Here is a 5,209-nt window from a genome sequence, read left to right as displayed (position 1 = left end):
TTCCACAACGGCGAATGGATTCTTCAATGTTGACTGTCGAAGGACATAAGTTCCTAAGCGGAAATCTCCAACTCGCTAGTTAATAATTTCCTAATTCAACCTGTTCCTGATGGAAATATTCTTCGTCGGGTATTATATTCATCTTCTCATACCTTTTTATGTTCATTTGATTCACTTTATTAGTTTCTGAATCTGGTTTTTCATACTCAGAAGAATAATAACTATGCTAATGGAAAACGAAGGATGAATAGTTGCACCAGTGTTGCTCAAAGAGAAGAAGTTATTAGAAAGACTATATACATCTAATATTGATTATCAGTTTATTGAAGAATATCTTGCTACACTTTTTCAAACCTGTGAATAGGTAAGTGATGACTACTTGTAATGACTGTTTTTGTTAAAAACCCTAAATTGAATTTGTGAATTTGGTTGATGAAGGTTGTGGACTGTCGAGTTTGAGGTGATCCTAATTCTATTTTAAAGTTTACATTTGTTGAGTTTACTGATGAAGGTATTACGAGTTCTTGTTGGTTTTACTGAATGATTTGTGAAAATATCTCAATTTTGTTAAATGATTGCAGAATGGGCTAGGAATTCTTTGAGTTTGGCAGGAACTATGCTTGAATATTACCCTGTTAGTGTTCTTCCATCCAAAACTGCAATTGCTCTTGTTGATCATGCTTATTTGTCTAGAGTTAGTTGTTAGATAAACTAGATAGTTAATTTATAAGTAATGAACTATCTAAAAGAACTTAATTAAAATTCAACCTTTGGTGCAGGAAAAGTTGAGAGCGGTTACATTCTTTGGCTGGTCAACGCTATATCTCTGAAGCAGTACAAACCGGAACTCACTTAATTGATCTATCTTCTTAGAAGACCGGTCAGGCTCAACTTCAGGATCGGTGAACTCCTTCTCCTGATCGGTCGCTACTTTTCAGTAGGACCGGTCAACCGATGATGTCCGATTGGTTCAAATGCCTGAAAATTTTAAGCCGCCATACAACTCCAACGGGAAGATTAATCAAAACCAAAATCAAAGATAAGGAACTGATGCAAGTTGTCATTTTAGTGCAATCAGATTTCTTTGGGAATGTGCAGAAGGAAGATTTCAAAGGTTCAGACTGTGCAATTTCCATTTTAATACAAGTCTGTTGAATAGACTGCATGAAACAGAAGACTGTCAAATTAATAGTTACCCATTTTGGTATAAGTCCAAAAATAGCTCCCAAGGAGCAGGTAACTGCCCAAACCGACATATGATAAAGTCAAGTAAAGACAAAGTTGGCAGGCTGATTCATTTCTTGGGAAGCATCAACCGCATTTAATGCAATACAACTCCTTTTGACCAAGCAATCAAATTAAAGGATTACCATGCAGGTATCCGTTGAAAGAGAAATATGACCGTTGTCATATTTCCACTATAAAAGGAAAGCTGAAGATCAAAAGCAACAGTTACGAAAACAGTTACATAGTTATAAAATCACAAGTTTTGAACAATTGCAAGATTACAAAAACCTATCAAGTCTACTGTTCTTACAATCTGTTCAAGAATATCAAAGTGTATAATCATTTCATTGATTCAATGTGAGTAGTGAGATTCTGTAAGTTGACAGAAGTTTTCTGTTCAATAGAGTGCTTTTATTGAGATGTCAAGAACGAGCACTAAATTAGTCTCGGGTCTTAGACATAAGCATTGTAAAGTGTATTGAATATTTTTAGTGAACATCCTTCTCAACGTTTGAGAAGAAGAGGTGACATAGGAGCTTTATCTCCGAATATCCATAAAATCCTTGTGTTGTGTTCTTTCCTCATTTCCGGTCATTTCATTATCCGAACCGACTTCTCTCTATTTCGATCATATCCATCTCCATTTTATTGTTGTCCGAATTGTGTTTGTTGTTTCAAACTGAAACAAACATTTCCGCACATGAACCCGGTTCAAGAGTTTGTCACAGTTTGTGTGGTGTTGAGACCGGTATGAATCCCTAACCGGATTAGTACAAACCGTTGTGAGTGTGTAAGCATTCTCATTTAGCTGGACCCCAGTCCTCTATCGGCGATCCCGATCCTATCATTAGTTCTCAATTTTATAATTAGGTCAGACTTTTACATTCACCTTGTCTTAGCTTCACTCATTTGACATTTTCAGTTTGAAGATGAACGGGAAATGTGTGCAAGGACCGTTTATTGTACAAACATTGACAAGAAGGTTAAGGTTTTGTTCGATGTAAAAATCTAAATAACCCTTTTATGGATGTTGCAAAATATTGACTATTACATGTTGCTTTTCCAGGTTACTCAAAGATATGTGAAGATCTTTTTCGAGACTCTATGTGGAGAGGTTTGGCTTAAATTAATCAGATCGATCATCATGTTTGTTTGTTTCATTCGAAAATCTTGTATTCATCTTCAGGTTCTTCGATTGAGGTTATTGGGAGATTATCAACATCGAACTCGCATTGCATTTGTCGAGTTTATCATGGTAACAATAACATATGCCTAATAAAACCACCATTCTTTACTCATTAATAGGGAACTAGAACAAATGTGAAATTTTTATGGCTTCTCAATGAATTGCAGGCTAAAAGTTGTAGTGGAGCTGTTCTTGGATAATTTCCCATAAGTTTATCTATTTATTTAATTTTTTTATTTTTATGGATTTTGATAAGTAAATATTAGTTTTAAGTCTTTTGACACAATTTTTTTATGGGCATGTAGGGTAAGTCCATCAAAAACACTAGTCAGACCCCGTGCTCCCCGATCACCAATGTACTAGTCAGATCCCGTGCTCCCCGATCACCAATGTAGTGAAAGTTCTAACCTATCATCTGAAGGCCTCGGTTATTATTGATACTAATAATACTAGATCTTTATATAATACTTATATATAAAAGTGTTATATGAATGCGTAATTGGTGATGGTTATGTGTATAGTTGTGTAAGTTATGCATACTATATTTCATTACCCATTTCCGATATTCTGTCATCAATGTTGGTGCAGAAATCACGAGACTTTTGGGTTGATCAAACCAGGCAGGATATATAGAGTTATGTTGGTTTGGGATTTTATTGTTTATGTATCCTTGGATCATTTCTCCAATTCATTTTTAAGTTAAAATTTATGAAATTTAAAAAAAAAATAAAAAGTTATCCATTATTCTAAGTAGGCACACATAATCGATTATATCTTCGCTTCCCTTACCCTTACATTTTTCAATGATTCGAAACCTATTTCTATCATTATAAGAGATCCATTAATAACTATAAACCTTATTGTTTACTTGATTTATGTATGACTATTATTTGTGAAACCAAGTAAAAAATAGTTGATATTGTTTACGAATATCTATTTCATTTGATCTTCTTATTGCTTTACTCTCTTAGTCTCTTTATTCATTTATATTTTTAGGGATTAAGTTGGAGACGACCTGTGACTGAAATATCTCCAACCAAGCTAGTCTCAATCGTAGATTCATCACCGCCAATACCGTTTTAAGATTCGTTTGTGCTTTATATTCAATTTTATTTTGTTATTTCCCCTAAAATTTAAATAAATAAGAAAAAAAATCAATATATATTTATATAAATATGTATGAGATAACAAACTACTATTATATACCTACAATAATATATAATATAATATATATATATATATATATATATATATATATATATATATATATATATATATATATATATATATATATATATATATATATATATATATATATATATATATATATATATTATAGGTATATAAATTGAATACAGATTGCCTATGAGGGAGGTAAGTGAACTTCTGGTAAGTGTGAACTTGACAAGTTACAGATATTAATATATATATATATATATATAAATAAATATAAATATGTGATATATAAGTTAAAATAGTCCTAATATAAAAATATAATCATCATTATGCCTTTCAATAATTTGAAATGTTTTTTTTGTATGTATAAACAAAAAATAGAAAATTTTATTTTTTAATTTTTTCGACACCTTCTCTTTTGAACATTAGGAGGTAAATCAAAGGCAATCCGTCACACTGCGATTTTCAAAATTTTCTTCCACTTAAAGGCATGAGTTGGTCTTTACATAGTGTACAACTCGAAAAAATCTACAAAATAATAATAAAAATGTAATATTAAGCTAACAAAAGTTACAAGTATTAATGCAAATAAATTTTAAGAATATATTACCGATCTGAAATTTGAGAAAGTTTCTTCAGAGTAATGATTGTGTTCTTACAATGACGGCCTTTAGAACTTTTATCTAAAAAAATCTTTATTTTTCCTAATATGTCGTATTTCCATATGTAAGTTTTTCAAAATATGCATAATCATACTTATAAATAAATATTTATTATCAAAGTTAGTTTATGTGGATTAAATATTCATTATCAAAGTTAGTTTTTGTTTAATTTTCCAGAAAATAGAGTAATATTTTAGTGGATATTTGAAAATCTTTTTGTTGTGTTATTCTATTCAAAATGCCCAAACTCTCTCTTATTTGGATTGTCATTATAGGAAACATGATGCAAAAGATTATCTTGATGAACAATTTAGACAATGTAATAAGACCTAATATAATTCAGGCAATAAATAAGACATAACTATTTTATGTTCATCAATAAGACTATCCACAACAGGGTATCAAATTTTTTCATTTAATACCCTGCCACGTCAGCTTAACACCTATTTTAACACTCACTTTTTAGCATATCCTACAGAAGAGTGTTATTCAAGGTATCAAAATTACTTTTTCACTTTCTCTCACTTCCACATCATCATGTTTTGGTTCGAAGGTTGTGTATTTGGGTTTTAAGCTTGATTTGGGAATTAATTTGGAAAGAAGTTGTAGTTTTGTGAAGGATCCATGAAAGAGTTTGAAGATTTCAAAAGAAAGGTGATACAAACAAGGATGATAATATGCTGGAAAATTTCAGAAATATTTTGGTGTCCAAATGACACAAACCAAGTCTCTATTTATAGATCTCGAAAAATAAAAAATAATGATATATATATATATATATATTTGATCAATTATTATGCAAAAGTGTATTTAAAAAAGAAAACAAAAACAAAAAAGTAACCACCAGCGCTGCCACTTGGCACGCTGTGATTGGGCAAATCAAATTTGGTCTCGTATCAAAATTTGATACCCATATTTTAACACTTAATTTTGATACTCTGCTGCACCATTTGATATT

The 5,209-nt window shown here is 31.0% G+C and overlaps 1 pseudogene; it reads left to right on the top strand.

Annotated features, from left to right (window-relative positions):
* The first annotated feature begins 210 nt into the window (after positions 1 to 210).
* On the top strand, positions 211 to 2,776 carry LOC124910809 (annotated as a pseudogene).
* The last annotated feature ends 2,433 nt before the right edge of the window (positions 2,777 to 5,209 follow it).

Source organism: Impatiens glandulifera, chromosome 7 (assembly GCF_907164915.1).
Source record: "Impatiens glandulifera chromosome 7, dImpGla2.1, whole genome shotgun sequence".
Lineage (NCBI taxonomy): Eukaryota > Viridiplantae > Streptophyta > Magnoliopsida > Ericales > Balsaminaceae > Impatiens > Impatiens glandulifera.
Note: the sequence above shows the minus strand (reverse complement) of the source record. Positions and strands in the feature narration are given on the sequence as shown.